General features: G+C 47.7%; 1 pseudogene; it reads right to left on the reverse strand.

The window, feature by feature from the left end:
* Nucleotides 1–3378: 3378 nt before the first annotated feature.
* On the reverse strand, nt 3379–4870 carry LOC120930492 (annotated as a pseudogene).
* Nucleotides 4871–15239: the final 10369 nt, after the last annotated feature.

The following is a 15239-nucleotide window of genomic DNA, read 5'->3' on the forward strand; positions in this document are numbered from 1 at the left end:
CAGGATAGCATGCTGGGGCGGTAAGTGAAGGGAAATATGCATGTATGCCAAAAAAGGAACATCAATAAGAGCTTAGAGCATGCATGGGGGCAAAGGGGACATTCACAGCATATTATAATCATGGGAATTAGGGAAGGAGGAAATAATTAAAATACATTAGCATACGATAAATAAATTACATGTGGTATTAAAGGAGAAAATTTACCCTCATATAGTCATCCTGCAGAACCTGGATAATGGCAGAGCAGGTATCAGGAATGATGAGGCCCAGAGCCTGGGGGGAGATGCCCGTCGTGAACTTTAAGTCCTGAAGGCTTCTCCCAGTTGCCAGATAACGTAGGGTGGCAACTAGCCTCTGCTCAGCGCTGATGGCTTCCCGCATAACGGTGTCCTGCCTGGTGATATATGGCGACACCAAAGCCAACAGGTGCTGAAATACGGGATCAGACATCCTCAGAAAATTCCTGTAGTCATCAGGATTATTTTCCTGGATCTCCCGCAGCAGAGGCATATGAGAGAATTGGTTCCTACGGAGCAACCATTTCTTGGTCCATGAACTCCTCCTCACCCTGTTCATGGACTCGTCTAGGTCTAAAACAAGCAGACCTACACCAAGCTTTTGCATAGCATGAAGTCACGGATGACGAGAAGGTGCCTGCAAAATGGCTAGAAACAAACGTCAAATCAGAACGCACTAAACAGACCGCACTGAAGAACCTATGAAGAACGACCTGAAAATCAGAAACGAGCGGACAGAAACGCAATGTACAACAAATACGACCTGACCGCAAGTCCTGATAGACAACATACGAACCCACAAGCACAAACTGAACGGCAGAAATCGATCTGAAAGCACGAAGACTGAAAAGCGCGAATCGTCACTCACCAAACTTTTACTAACACGCGGAAACACGAGATTAGCAAAAGCAGCCCCAAGGGTGGCGCCAAAGAATACAAACTTCCCCTATATAGTGCCGTCGTACGTAGTGAACGTCGCCGCGTTTGAGAACGAAGAGATTTGGTCTGTTACGTGTGTACGCAAAGCAAGCTTGTCGAGTTCCTCGACAAGCCTTACAAGGAACTCGACAAGGAAAACGATGTGTTTCGCCCGACGAGCTCCTCGGTCGTGTGTACAAGGCCTGATGCTTCCGTGTGAAAGCAGTAAATGCTCAGTCCTGGCAAATAGATTTTTTTTTCTGGCTGGAATGCTTGACTCCTCTCTGGTAAAAGTTGAATGACAAAGAGACCGAGGACATACTGTACAGAATATAGATAAAAGTAGATAAACTGAGTTGTTAACCTGAGAAGCAAAAAGTTATTGGTTACCATTGTACTATTGGAGTTTTTTTTTAAAAGAAAGTGCATTAAGGTAAAAACCTTTTAAAAGTGCCCAGCCCCCTTAATACTTAATTGAGCATTATGCACATCTGCAGCAGCTCTTCTCCCCTCTCCCTGCTATCACAGGCTTGGATTAGAGCATTGGGAGCCATTGGGTTCAAGATCTTCAGGGTATATTGTCACTAGTGTACTGGCTCTGGAACGTAGACTATCAGCTTGTAGAGTGCATATTTCTGATATAAATACAAATCTTTCTTCAATTATGCTGTATGCTGCTTGCCTGTGCCTCAGTGATTCTGTCAGTTGGTCAATTATAGGATAAAAGGTATGCACTTTAACCACTTAAGCCCCGAACCTTTAGACAGCTAAATGCCCAGGCCAGGTTTTGCGATTCGGCACTGCATCGCTTTAACAGACAATTGCGCGGTCGTGCGACGTGGCTCCCAAACAAAATTGACGTCCTTTTTTTCCCACAAATAGAGCTTTCTTTTGGTGGTATTTGATCACCTCTGCGGTTTTTATTTTTTGAGCTATAAACAAAAATAGAGCGACAATTTTGAAAAAAAATCAATATGTTTTACTTTTTGCTATAATAAATATCCCCCAAAAACATATACTGTATAACATTTTTTTTCCTCAGTTTAGGCCGATACGTATTCTTCTACCTATTTTTGGTAAAAAAAATCGCAATAAGCATTTATTGATTGGTTTGCGCAAAATTTATAGCATTTACAAAATAGGGGATAGTTTTATTGCATTTTTATTATTATTATTTTTTTTACCACTAGTGGCGGCGATCAGCGGGTTTTTTCGTGACTGCGACATTATGGCGGACACTTCGGACAATTTTGACACATTTTTGGGACCATTGTCATTTTCACAGCAAAAAATGCATTTAAATTGCATTGTTTATTGTGAAAATGACAGTTGCAGTTTGGGAGTTAACCACAGGGGGCGCTGAAGGAGTTATGTTTCACCTAGTGTGTGTTTACAACTGTAGGGGGGTGTGGCTGTAGGTCTGACATCATTGGACCCCCGACCCGCGGAAAGGCAGCGACGTGCGGGCACGTCGTTCTGCCTGCCCGAGCCATTTTGCCGATGTATAAACCTCTCAGAGGGTGTCATATCAGCATCTTCTGCATCACCATAGTCCCACCTCCTATTTCTTTTCACTTTCCTTCCACGTTGTAGCTGATACTCCTCACAGCCAGAAATATTTTTACCTTGCTCTTCAAATTCAGAGAATCTAGACCGGAGGGACTGCACAAAATCTTTCAGAGAGTTCAGCATGTCTGTTGCTGTATGCAAATCTAATTTTGTATCTTGGAGACACTGGCCCGGATTCAGAGAGAATTTACACCGGCGTACCCATAGATACGCCGCGTAAATTCAAATCTGCGCCTGTATTCAGAAAGCAAGATACGCCGACATGAGCCTAAGATACGACTGGCATAAGTCTCTTACACCGTCGTATCTTAGGGTGCATTCTCACGCTGGCCGCTAGGTGGCGCTCCTGACGTTTTCGGTGTAGATTATGCAAATTACCTAGTTACGCCAAATCACAAACGTACGTGCGAGGTAGTTTTTGACATCGTTTGCGCAAGTCGTTTTCGGTGTAACGTTGCTCCTGCTATTAGGTGGCGCAGCCAATGTTAAGTATGGTTGTCGTTCCCGCTTCGAAATTTGAAATGTTTGCTTAGTTTGCGTAAGTCGTTCGCGAATAGGGCTGGACGTAATTTACGTTCACGTTGAAACCAATACGTCGTTGCGGCATACTTGAGAGGAAAGCACACTGGGATATGTACACGGACGGCGCATGTGCCGTTCAAAAAAAAAAGTCAATCACGTCAGGTCATAACACATTAGCATAAAACATGCCCCCCTTCCACATTTGAATTACGCAGGCTTACGCCGGCCCCATTTATGCTACCCTGCCGCAACTTATGGAGCAAGTGCTTTGTGAATACTGCACTTGCTCCTGTAAGTTGCGTTGGCGTAGCGTAAATACAATACGCTGCGCCGCCGTAACATAAAGCGCAGCTACCTGAATCTACCCCAAAGACTGGTTCTGTGAAACCTAGGTAAGATGACAGACCATAATTCCACCATTATTCCAGTTTCCAGCTGATCCATGACATTGCTCAGGCCCTTTGCTTGTACACAGATCTCTCCCTTTGTGGCTTCATCACTCAAAATATTTGAAAGGACATCTCTGATGGTACTAAAGCCTTTTTGTAAGGCATTTACAGCATCGTGGTGAGCAGACCAACGTGTATCAGCTAACCTTTTTAATGTCGGTATACCACATGGTTTGAAACTATTTGTTAAAAGATTCCACCGATGACTTGAAGCAGAAAAAAAACAATACAACTGCTGTATAAAATTAAAGAACGAAACTGCAACTGGACAGCTGTTTACAGCATTTTGTCCCACAAGATTAAGTGAATGGGCACAACAAGGAATGTATTCAGCAAGTGTTTTTTTCCCCAATTAAGGCCTGCATGCCATTATATTTGCCACTCAGATTCGATGCGTTATCATAAGACTGACCCCTGCAGTCTTTGATGGAAATTCCATTTTCATCCATAAATTGAGTGTTTGTTAGCTCCATACCAGTGTGTCCATATATTGGAATGAATTTAGTAAAACGCTCCACTGGACCACTAGGTAGTACATAGCGAAATATGATGGTCAGTTGGTCAAAATGTGCTATGTCAAGGGTTGAGTCAACAGAAATTGAAAAAAATTTGGCTTTATTTATCTCTTTTACAATCTGCTGTAGCACCTGCTCACCAATCAGTTCAATAAACGAATCACATATCGTTGATCTCTTCCCTTGTTGCCATGCTTTTGAATATGCTAGAAATGGATCATATTCAGCTAACAGCTCAAGACAGCCCAAATAATTTCCATTATGTACGGATCCAATAATTTCATCACTTCCTCGAAAAGGAAGACCTCTTGATGCAAGTAGTTTTATAACACTCAGGATACGGCGAAGTATGTCATGCCAATATTTTTTCTGCCTCTCAAACTGATTAACAAGACCTTTGTCTATTCGTTGGGCAGAAGTTTTTCTCCTGATGAGGCTTTCAATTGCTTTTCCATGGCCAGCACTATTTTCATGCTTGCTTAAATCTCTTGTTGCATGTCGCCAATCTGAATACCCTTTTGAAGCCAAATGGGTTTCCTCTTTTGAAAATAGCTTACAAAAAGCACAAAAAACTTTGCCAGTTTTCGGAGAATAACACAGCCATTCACGCTTAATTTTTTTCTCCATTCAACTGTTCTCGGAAAAATAAAGACTTTGTACAGTGTCTTGTAAAAGTTTCACCTGGATATGTCTTTTTCAAAGCTCTAAAATCACTGTCCATATGTTGACAATCAACTCCTTTTTGGCAAAAATATTCCCTCAAAGCATCACAGATAATCCAGTCTCCAATATCATCTGAATAAATTTCCTCTTGCTGATCTGAGTCCAACTCCGTGGATCCACTTGCTCCTGCACTAGTTTCACTTTCAATTGATGCATTTGAAACAACCAAACTTGTTGTACTGACATCAACTGCACTGGTTGAACTTGAAGCTGAAGCAAGTATATATGTTGTTCCACTTCTTCCAGGTGTACTTTTTCTACAAAATTCTGTAATTTTTTTGGTGCTAGACAAGAGTTTTTGAATTTGTTTTTCTTCCTCTTTCTTAGCTTTCACTTTCTCCCAACCACTACGTTGTTTTTTCATCCTTGTGTGTAAAAAAAAAAAAAAAATTCAATCACAGTACTTTCTCCAGGAGCTCCTTAACACCTCATGCCCATGCAACCATGCAGAAGGCCACATTGATATATTTGGCATTTGTAAAACCAGCTCCATTTACATATACAGCGAGTAAAATAAGTATTGAACACATCACCATTTTTCTAGGTAAATATATTTCTAAAGGTGCTATTGACATGAAATTTTCATCCACATGAAATCCATTCATACAAAGACACCAAAACAAATACGTTCAGAAATGACGTTCTAGGTAATAAAATGGAAGGACACAGGGAAAAAGTATTAAACACATGAAGAAAGGGAGGATCAAAAAGGCATGGAAAGCCAAGACACCACCTGAAATCTATCAGTAATTAGAAAGCAATTCTGCCACTTGTCACTACAAATTAATATCAGCTGTTTTAGTCTCACCTGATGCCCTATAAAAAGGTGTCTCATTACCAAGGTGTTACACAAGAAACGTCTCATGATGGGTAAAAGCAGAGAGCTCTCTCAAGACCGTCACAACTTTATTGTTGCAAAACATACAGATGGCATTGGTTACAGGATTTCTAAACTTCTGTATGTTTCAGTGAGCACTGATGGGGCCATAATTCAGAAGTGGAAAGAACATAATTTCACCATAAACAGGCCGTGACCAGGTGCTCCTCGCAAGATTTTTGACAGAGGAGTGAAAAGAATTATCAGAAGAGTTGTCCAAGAGCCAAGGACCACTTGTGGAGAGCTTCAGAAAGATCCGGGAATTAGCAGGTACAATTGTTTCAAATAAATGCACTCGTCGCCATGTCCTGTACGCACGCTCACTATGCAACACTCCATTGCTGAAGAAAAAACATGTTGAAGCTCAGTTAATGTTTGCTCCACAACATTTAGACAAGCCTGTGAAATACAGGGAGAATATAGTCTGGTCAGAGGCGACCAAAATGGAATGGAATTGGATGCCATAATACACACCATGTTTGGGGGTCACAACCGAAAAATGCCCCCATACCAACAGTGAGGTTTTGAGGTGGGTACATCATGGTGTGGGGCTGTTTTTCAGCATACGGTACTGGCAAAATCTGCTGCCATCTACCAGGATGATGAAGATGAAACAATGGAGGACATTTCAGAAAGACAGTAATCCCAAACACAAAGCCAAGGAAACTCTCAATTGGTTTCAAAGAAAGAAAAGAAAGCTGCTAGAATGGCCCAGCCAATCACCTGACTTGAATCCAATAGAAAATCTATGGAAAGAACTAAAGATCAGAGTTCATAGAAGAGGCCCATGGTGTTAGATATTCTCTAACACATGGAACCTTCAAAATTTGAAGACAAGATTGAAGATCTGAGAAATGCACGCGACTCATTTCTCCATACAGGTGGCATCTTGAAGCTGTCATTACCAACAAAGGATTTTGGTATTAAATACATTTCAGTTAGCGTGTTCAATACCTTTTCCCTGTGTCCTTCCATTTTATTACACAGAACTTCATTTCTGAACGTATTTGTTTTGGTTTCTTTGTATTTATGGATTGCATGGATTGTTCCTGACGTGGTACAAAAAAAACATATTTTACCCTTTGTATAAGCACTGTACAGTGCATATGGTTGCCATTAGGGATGAGCTTCGCGTTCGATACGAACGTATGTTCTACTCGAACATCGGTCGTTCGCTCGTTCGTCGAAACTCGAACAAAACGGGTCGTTTGCGCCAAATTCGAATGACGCAAAACATCCCATAATTCACTGCGGCATTGAGCGCTGATGATTGGCCAAGCGTGCTGTATGTCCCGCATGCTTGGCCAATCACAGCGCGCAAAAAACGAAGAGCCATAATTGGGCAAAGCCAGGCTGGCTTTGGCCAATTATGGCATAGGGGGGTTTAGTACACGCCCCACACTATAAAAGGCAGCCTGCAAGGCGGCCTCGTGTAGTGTGTTCCGGCTTTGTGAAAGAGAGGAGCAGTCAGACAGTTAGAGAGAGAGATAGATAGAGACACAGGGGCTGATTTACCAAGCCTTTACTCCATGACTCATGGAGTAAAAGCAGGAGTAGCAGCCGTTTGGTCATTTACTAAAGAAATACGCTGCTAGTGCAGTGTATTTCCCTAGTTACTAATGTGCTCCGTGCGCCCAGGAGAGGGTGCATTGTGCACCAGTACAGACCTGGCGCACGGCACATTGAAATGTAAATATCGGGGGTTTGGGCGGGAGATGGGGGGATGCAGGGGAAGTGAAGTGACATGTGTTTGAAAGTGTTTGGCGGGCCGAATTGAAAGTGAAAGTGTTTTTTGAAAACAGATCCCCGTACGCTTGCACAGTGCGCCTGAACCTCGGGAGGTTCATTTGCATACTGGGCATGCGTAGAGAGAAATTTCGGAGCTTCCCGTGCGCCTTGTCAGTACGCCGTGAGAATCTTAGTAAATACCAAGCGGCGTACCCGTGAATGCGCTGCGTGACGCGGCACACGGGAATCTCCGACCTGTTTTCAGCCATGAAGGGGAACTCCGCGCCAAATTTCAAACTTGAAATCGGCGCGGGTCCCCCTCCAGGGCTACATTAGGCTCTTAGGCTTGGTCCGGAACGTGAGGGGTTAAACCCGCGCCGATTCGGCGTGGGGTTCCCCCCCCCCCAGATCCAAACCATGCCCTCATCCCAAGCACGCAGTCTGGCCCGGACAGGAATGGGGGTGGAGACGAGCGAGCGCCCCCCCCCCTCCTGAGCCGTACCAGACCGCATGCCCTCAACATGGGGGAGTGTGTGCTGTGGGGGAGGGGGGCACTGCCCCCCCACCCCACAGCACTCTTGCCCCCATGTCGATAGGGACAAGAGCCTCTTCCCGACAACCCTTGCCATTGGTTGTCGGGGTATGCGGGCGGGGCTAATCGGAATCTGCGAGCTCCCTTTAATAAGGGGGCCCCCAGATGCCGGCCCCCCACCCTATGTGAATGAGTATGGGGTACATCGCACCTCTACCCATTCACCTGGGGGGAAATGTAAAGTAAAATAAAACACCACACAGAATAAAATATTTTATTAATCAGCTCCGGAGCCCCCCCTTTCTTCTTTAGCTCTGTCACAAGGGGGGGTTTCTTCTCTCCCGATCTTCTGCTGGGACCCTGTGCTTCGGTGATTTCTGCTGGGGGAGGGCGCCATCCCTCGGTCCTCTCCGGAGCCTTCCGCCGGGTGCCCCCACCCCATTTAAGCTCTTTTACATTAGGGGGGGCCATCCGGACTTCGGCGACTTCTGCCGGGGGATGGCGCCTATCCCCCGGTCTTTCCGGTGCCTTCCGCCAGGGTTCTGGTCTTCCTGGTCTTCTGCCGGGGGTGCGCCAACTCCACGGTCTTTTCTCTGCTCCCTCTTCTGCCTGGCTCCCCCGCGGAGCCAGGGCTTTCTTCCGTCTTCTTTCTTCTCTCTTCCTTCTTCTGCCTGTCTCCTCCGGGAGCACAGGGCTTGTCTGCGCTGTCCTCTCCCTTCTCTTCCATTGGATGTTGACACGACGAGGTTCCGCGCTGACATGCTGTGTCAGCGGCGGGCATGGACTTATATAGGGCAATGCCACCATGTGACCTCAACCCATGTGACATCACATTCCCTGGGCATGATGGGAATGTGATGTCACATGGGTTGAGGTCACATGGTGGCATTGCCCTATATAAGTCCATGCCCGCTGCTCAGACGGCATTCCAGCGCCGGACCTCGTCGTGTCAACATCGAATGGAAGAGAAGGGAGAGGACAGCGCAGACAAGCCCTGTGCTCTCGGAGGAGCCAGGCAGAAGCGGAAGGCACCGCAGAAGCCCGGAGGGGGGCGCCCTCTGGCGGAAGAAAGCCCTGTGCTCCGCGGAGGAGACAGGCAGAAGCGGAAGGCATCGCAGAAGCCCGCGGGTGTCGCCCCCCGGCGGAAAACACCGCAGAAGCCCGGGACCCTCCCCCAAAGGCAAGGAGCCTCACTGGTGAAGGGGGTCCCGGTGAAAGACGGCGCTGAAGACCCCCGCAGAAGCCCGGGACCCTCCCCCAAAGGCAAGGAGCCTCACTGGTGAAGGGGGTCCCGGTGAAAGACGGCGCTGCACCCCCCCGCAGAAACCGGCGAAGCCCGGGACCCTCCCCCAAAGGCAAGGAGCCTCACTGGTGAAGGTTTCCCGGTGAAAGACGGCGCTGAAGACCCCCGCAGAAGCCCGGGACCCTCCCCCAAAGGCAAGGAGCCTCACTGGTGAAGGGGGTTCCGGTGAAAGACGGCGCTGCACCCCCCCGCAGAAACCGGCGAAGCCCGGGACCCTCCCCCAAAGGCAAGGAGCCTCACTGGTGAAGGGGGTCCCGGTGAAAGACGGCGCTGCACCCCCCCGCAGAAACCGGCGAAGCCCGGGACCCTCCCCCAAAGGCAAGGAGCCTCACTGGTGAAGGGGGTCCCGGTGAAAGACGGCGCTGAAGACCCCCGCAGAAGCCCGGGACCCTCCCCCAAAGGCAAGGAGCCTCACTGGTGAAGGGGGTCCCGGTGAAAGACGGCGCTGCACCCCCCCGCAGAAACCGGCGAAGCCCGGGACCCTCCCCCAAAGGCAAGGAGCCTCACTGGTGAAGGGGGTCCCGGTGAAAGACGGCGCTGAAGACCCCCGCAGAAACCGGCGAAGCCCGGGACCCTCCCCCAAAGGCAAGGAGCCTCACTGGTGAAGGGGGTCCCGGTGAAAGACGGCGCTGCACCCCCCCGCAGAAACCGGCGAAGCCCGGGACCCTCCCCCAAAGGCAAGGAGCCTCACTGGTGAAGGGGGTCCCGGTGAAAGACGGTGCTGCACCCCCCCGCAGAAACCGGCGAAGCCCGGGACCCTCCCCCAAAGGCAAGGAGCCTCACTGGTGAAGGGGGTCCCGGTGAAAGACGGCGCTGAAGACCCCCGCAGAAGCCCGGGACCCTCCCCCAAAGGCAAGGAGCCTCACTGGTGAAGGGGTCCCGGTGAAAGACGGCGCTGAAGACCCCCGCAGAAGCCCGGGACCCTCTCCCAAATGAAAGGAGCCTCACTGGTGAAGGGGGTCCCGATGAAAGACGGCGCTGCACCCCCCCGCAGAAACCAGCGAAGCCCGGGACCCTCCCCCAAAGGCAAGGAGCCTCACTGGTGAAGGGGGTCCCGGTGAAAGACGGCGCTGAAGACCCCCGCAGAAGCCCGGGACCCTCCCCCAAAGGCAAGGAGCCTCACTGGTGAAGGGGGTCCCGGTGAAAGACGGCGCTGAAGACCCCCGCAGAAGCCCGGGACCTTCTCCCAAAGGCAGGGAGCCTCACTGGTGAAGGGGGTCCCGGTGAAAGACGGCGCTGAAAACGGGGGGGTAGGTGAACCCCCCGCAGAAAGCGACGGAGCCCTCCCCCATAGGCAGGAGCCTCATGGTGAAGGGGGCTCCGGCAGAAGATGGCGAAGCCCGGGGCCTAATGGGGTGGTGGTGGGGGGCCCCGGCAGAAGACCCCCGGCAGACTAATAAATTAATTTATTAATGTGTGTTGTGTTTTATTTCTTTACATTTTTTTTTCCCCAGGTGAATGGGTAGGGGTACAATGTACCCCATACTCCTTCACATAGGGTGAGGGGCCGGAATCTGGGGGCCACCTTATTAAAGGGGTCTCTCAGATTCTGATAAGCCCCCCGCCCGCATACCCCGACAACCACGGCCAGGGTTGTCGGGAAGAGGCTCTTGTCCTTATCGACATGGGGACAAGAGTGCTTTGGGGTGGAGGGCAGTGTCCCCCTCCCCCACAGCACACACTCCCCCATGTTGAGGGCATGCGGTCTGGTACGGCTCAGGAGGGGGGGGGCGCTCGCTCGTCCCCGCCCCCATTCCTGTCTGGCCAGACTGCGTGCCTGGGATAAGGGCTTGGTCTGCATCTTGGGGGGGGGGACCCCACGCTGGTTTTCGGCGCGGGTTTAACCCCTTATGTTCCAGACCAAGCCTAAGAGCCTGGTATGCACCTGAAGGGGAACCCACATTTTTTTTGTTGGGGTCTGGAGTTCCCCTTCATGAACAGCGATCTGTCATTTACCCATGTCAGTCCCACCCCCCTTCAGTTAGAACACACCCAGGGAACATATTTAACCCCTCCCTCGCACCTAGTGTTAACCCCTTCCCTGCCAGTGGCATTTTTATAGTAAGCAATGCATTTTTACAGCACTGATCGCTAGAAAAATGCCAATGGTTCCAAAAAAGTGTCCGATGTGTCCGCCATAATGTTGCAGTACCGATAAAAATCGCTGATCGCCGCAATAACTAGTTCAAAAAAATATATAACAAAAATGCCATATTTTGGAGACTTTGGCCAAAACCAATCAATAAACGCTAATTGCGATTTTTTTGGAACCAAAAAGATGTAGAATATGTATCGGCCTAAACTGAGGGATTTATTTATTTTTTAGAATATATATTTTTGGGGATATTTATTATCGCAAAAAGTCAAAATTATTCTTTTTTTTTTTTTTTAATTGTCGCTCTATTTTTGGTTATAGCTCTAAAAATTAAAAAAACGCAGAGGTGATCAAATACCACCAAAATAAAGCTCTCTTTGTGGGAAAAAAAAGGTTGCCAATTTTGTTTGGGAGCCACGTCGCACGACTGCGCAATTGTCAGTTAAAGCGACGCCGTGCCGAATCACAAAAACTGGCCCGGGCATTGACCAGCAATATGGTCCGGGGCTCAAGTGGTTAAAAATTCACAAAACACTAAAGTTAGCCCAATTTTTGGTGATAATGTGAAAGATGATGTTACGCCGAGTAAATAGATACCTTACATGTCACGCTTTACTATTGAAAACACTCCTGCAATGGGGCCAACATTCAGTACTGGAAATTCCCCATAGGCGACCTTTTTTTTTTTTTTCAGGTTACCAGTTTATAGCTATAGAGAAAGTCTAGTGCTAAAAGTATGATGCCGCGTACACACCATCACTTTATGTGATGAAAAAAAACGACACTTTCTGTGAAGTAAAAAATGACGTTTTTAAAACTTCAATTTTCAAAGACGAAGTTGCCTACACACCATCGTTTTCTCACAATGATCTTGCAAAGTGAGGTTACGTTCCACCACGTTTTACCATTGAAGCTTGCTTCATAAGTAGCTTCTGGGCATGCGTGGATGAAAAAACGTCTTAGAAAACGACGTTTTTTGCTACACACGGTCAATTTCTGTGAAGTAAAAAGTGCACTTTTGAAAAACGACACATACAATTGAAGCATGCTTCAATTTTTTTGGGTCGTTTTTTACAAGACATAAAACGACGTTTTCCCCCACACACAGTCAATTAAAGTGACGTTTTTAAAAACGTCATTTTTTTTCATCACATAAAGTGATGGTGTGTACGCGGCATTACTCTCGCTCTAACGCACGCGACAATACCTCACATGTGTGGTTTGAACGGTGTTTACATATGTGGGCCCACATATATAAACATCGTTCAAACCACACATGTGAGGTATTGACGCGTGCGTTAGAGCGAGAGTAATACTTTTAGCACTAGACTTTCTCTGTAGCTATAAACTGGTAACCTGAAAAAAAAAAAAAAGGTCGCCTATGGGGAATTTCCAGTACTGAATGTTGGCCCCATTGCAGGAGTGTTTTCAATAGTAAAGCGTGACATGTAAGGTATCTATTTACTCGGCGTAACATCATCTTTCACATTATCACCAAAAATTGGGCTAACTTTAGTGTTTTGTGAATTTTTAACCACTTGAGCCCGGACCATATTGCTGGTCAATGACCGGGCCAGTTTTTGTGATTCGGCACGGCGTCGCTTTAACTGACAATTGCGCAGTCGTGCGACGTGGCTACCAAACAAAATTGGCAACCTTTTTTTTCCCACAAATAGATTATTATTTTTTTTTTGTAAAATTCTTTTTATTGATTTTGATAGTTTATATAACACAAAAAAACAACATAAAATAAAAAGGCAGCCGCCCCAGCACAACACTGGGCCGGTGAAAGGCCAACATGGCCTACTTACACACCCCGTCATTAAGTTAACATAACACCCTAACCCCCCACCCCCCCCACCCTTTTTGCTCAGCTCCCACTCTCCCTCCCATGAGACCACCGGAAGTTTGTCAGGTGTTCCGCCTCCCATTCCTCTCCAGGATTCAATCACTTCACCCCACATCACCCGATTTTACCCAGTATCTGAAATGTTAAAGTTTATGAGGAGACCCATATCCGCCATCAGGCCTTAACCAATAGTCAGGTCAGAGTTATACCAAGCCTGCCACACCTTGTCAAATTTTTTCCCACAACCCCTGGAAAGGTAAGTCGCCTTATAATATGGCATCATTGAATTAACCAGGCCCTTCCAAAAGCGCAATTCAGGTGCCTCCGGTTTGCGCCATTTTAACAGGATGGCTTTCCTTCCATAAAATAAAAGGATGTTTAGCAGTGTCCAATGAGCCCTGGATGGCACCACCTCCTCCACTAATCCCAGTAAACATACTGTAATCTTCATCGGAACAGGGGTCAACAAAACTGCTGAGATACAAGAGGTGACCTCCCACCAAAACTGCTTGATCCGAGGGCAGCTCCAAAACACATGCTCCGCCGCTGCAGGACCAAAGGTGCACCTCCAGCACTCAGCCGGCACCGATGGGTAAATAGTCGCCAGCCTGGCTGGCGTATAGTAGATCCTATGCAGAAATTTAAAGTGGATTAATCTGTCTCTGGCTGCCACCAGATGTTGGAATGGATGTGTCCACATTTCATCCCAGTCCTCCCCCTGGATATCGGGCACCTCACTCACCCACTTGTCCCTGCACCTAACGACCGCCCCTGGACTGGTGGCGAACAACTTCCTATATGAAACCGACAGAGTCTTGGGAAGATCCTCTGTGGAGAGCATCTCCTCCAATCTTGATGGAACCGACTCTATGGCCAATACTTTAAATTGAGATTTGAACGCATGACGCAATTGAATATAGCGAAACAGCTGATTATTTGGCAGATCATGCCTAGCTTTAAGTTGGTCGAAGGTAAGTAACTCTCCATCCATCGTGACATCTTTGAGTGTCTTGATACCCCTCGTCGCCCAGCCCATAGGATCATCAAAAGAATAGAAGTGCGATAATTTAGGGTTCATCCATAGTGGAGTGGATGGAGACAAACCCCTATAACTGGGGTTTGCTAGAGCGACCGCAGCCTCCCATGCCTTAATCGAGGCCCGCATAGAAACCGTAAGTGGAAGATCCATCTTTACTCCCCTATGAATGGCCAACCGCAGAGTTTCGTACGAACCCAAGTGCGCCGCTTCCAACACCGTGGCCGAATCCCCCTCGTCCGACGTTAACCACCGATGAACAAAAACCATCTGTCCAGCCAAATAGTATTTCTTCCAGTCTGGCAAAGCTAGCCCCCCCTCTCCCCAGGGTTCCTGTAGAGTCTTCAAACCTATTCTGGGCTGCTTGGGTGCCCACAAAAATGTGCTTGTGAGCCCATCAAGCTTCTTAAAAAAGGATTTGGGGATCCAGATGGGAGCATTCCTTAAAAAGTACAATATGACTGGGAGAATTTTCATTTTAAGCAAATTAATTCGACCTATGAGTGATAAAGGAGGTCTCTCCCAGGCCTGTATCCTTTGTTTAAAGAAAAGCAGGAGCGGGGCCAAATTCAGGGGCATATAGTCCTCTACCCTCGCCGTAATCTTGACCCCGAGATACGTGAGCTGCGTAACCCACTGCAACGGTAAGGCCGGGTCCGCAACGTCCCTGGCCCCAGCGTCCAGCGGCAAGATGGACGATTTGGTCCAATTCACTTTCAACCCGGAAAATTGCGAAAACGTATTTAAAATGCACAGCGCTGCCTCCAGTGATTCCCTGGGATCTTGCAAAAATAACAACATGTCATCCGCATATAATGCCAGACACTCATCTATGGACCCCACCCTGATCGCCTTCACCTCCCCAGCCGCTCTCAATGCAATTGCAATAGGCTCCATCATGAGTGCAAATAAAAAGGGCGATAGAGGACAGCCCTGCCGAGTCCCCCTACCTATGTGGAAAAATGAAGAAGTATGAGGTCCTATACGAATCGCCGTTCTGGGGTTGCTGTAGAGCATCAAGATCCACTTTCGAAAAGTTGGGCCAAAACCCATTTCCTCCAAGACTGCCTGCATGTAATGCCAGTCAATGGAGTCGAAAGCCTTC

Source organism: Rana temporaria, chromosome 3 (genome assembly GCF_905171775.1).
Source record: "Rana temporaria chromosome 3, aRanTem1.1, whole genome shotgun sequence".
NCBI lineage: Eukaryota > Metazoa > Chordata > Amphibia > Anura > Ranidae > Rana > Rana temporaria.